Below are 1,824 nucleotides of genomic sequence, written 5' to 3'. Positions count from 1 at the left end.
GGCCGCAACCTGTCCCGACTTCCTGAGGCCCTGCAATGGCCCCCGGCTGCCAGCAGGTTAGGCTCGAGGCTCCCCCTGGGTGCTAGCCCAGGAGCTGTCAGGGAGTACAGGGCCAGGAGGCAGCTGTCTCCTGGCCAGGGCTGGGACATTGCTCCTTGCCCCTGGGGGGCTGCCTGCTGCTGGGGTGGGGACAATGCCCCCCTGTCCAGCACCAGGGAGCTCCCAGTCCTGGTCCCTGATCGGGGCAGGGGCCTAGAAAGAGCTGTAAGGGAGGGGCAGGTCCCAGCCCCCTCCCCTGATCCACCAGTGGGGCATCTAGATTCCCCTCCCAGCTGGGGGCTCACTACTAGCTGCCCCATTGGCAGATCGGTGGAGGAGGGTGGGACTTACCCCTCCCCTGCAGCTCCTTCCAGGCCCCATGCCTTGATCACCCGATCATGAGGTGAGGGCTGGAGACCCTGTTCCCACAGCTCAGCTCCACAATCATGGAGCTGGGTGGGGAACAGGCTGCGAAGCTTGTTCACTGCTCAGCTCTGCGATTGCGGAGCTGGGTGGGGGACAGGCTGGGGATAAGAATCTCTCAGTTCCCTATTGTGATCTTGGAGTGGGGGCCTTGGAGCTCCCTGCAGCTGGGGTAGGGGGACATAGTCCCCACCCAGGCTCCAGTGGCAAAGCCTGCCCCAGCACCAAGCAGCTCCTAGGGGCCAGGAACAATCCCTCTCCCCCTGGTGGCCAGCTGACTAGGAGCGGATTTGCTCCCAGTCAGGTGTCTACACAAGCACTATTGTGCAGTTAGTAACCATAAGTAAATTTGCTACTTGTATTTGCAGGTAGAAAATTTACTCATGATTAGTGAAGTTTACTGTACAGTAAGCATGTGTATGTGTAGATGCACATGCTTACTGTGCAGTAAGCTACACTACTTCACAGTAAAGCGTCTCATGTAGATGCATCCACAATGCCATAATGCATATAGTAAGAGACACTTTTTTAGAGTCCTGAAAAGCTTAAACTCTAAACAGAAAACACAAGGTAAAAGGTTGGAGGGAAAGCAAAGATGTCATGGGATCAACCCAGCCAGTACTCAATAGTACTCAAAGGCTGAGTTACAAGAACAGACTTACATCCAAATACCTTATTCATAGTGTCATGGCAGGGTCCTCGCGGAGGGCTGTGTGCTCCTTAAGGCCCCTCGCTCCGTGTCAGGCCGGCCCAAGGCACCCTCTAATTCTCGCCCGCCACGTCTTGTTGGAGTGTGTATAATATATATATATATTAGTTGGGAGGCTGCCTATGACTCCCTGGGCATGGCTACTCGGGACCTCTGTCCCCGCGGTTCTCCCAGACTCCTGTGGTCACCCGGTATGATGGGTGCTCCCCAAGCACCCTAGCCTTATGGGCTATGCGTGGCTCCTACCAGCCCCTAATACCACGCCCCAAGCCTCGCTGATGTAATAGACATTGGTGTGTCTGCATGCCCTCTTCCCGGGCTCTCTCTACAATGGCGCTCCCCCTCTTTGGGGCTTGCCGTGCCCGCCTCGGGCTTCTCAATAGACCAGTATGGCACTCCCCCTCTTTGGGGCTTGCTGCGCCCGCCGCGGACTTCTCAGTCCTGCCCCACTCTGGGGCTCAGGTCTATGTACCCCGCATACACCCCGGGGTCTGTTCCCCGCCCGCAATCCACTGGTTGCGCTAGTGCCCTCTTCTGGGGCTCGTCATGCCCCCTCTGGGGCAATATGGCACTCCCCCTCTTGGGGGCTTGCCGTGCCTGCCTCGGGCTTCTCAATAGACCAATATGGCACTCCCCCTCTTTGGGGCTCGCCG

This window comes from Alligator sinensis, unplaced genomic scaffold (genome assembly GCF_000455745.1).
Source record: "Alligator sinensis unplaced genomic scaffold, ASM45574v1 scaffold573_1, whole genome shotgun sequence".
In the NCBI taxonomy this organism is placed as follows: Eukaryota; Metazoa; Chordata; order Crocodylia; family Alligatoridae; genus Alligator; species Alligator sinensis.
The sequence above is the reverse complement of the archived record's forward strand: the minus strand, read 5'-3'. Positions refer to the sequence as shown.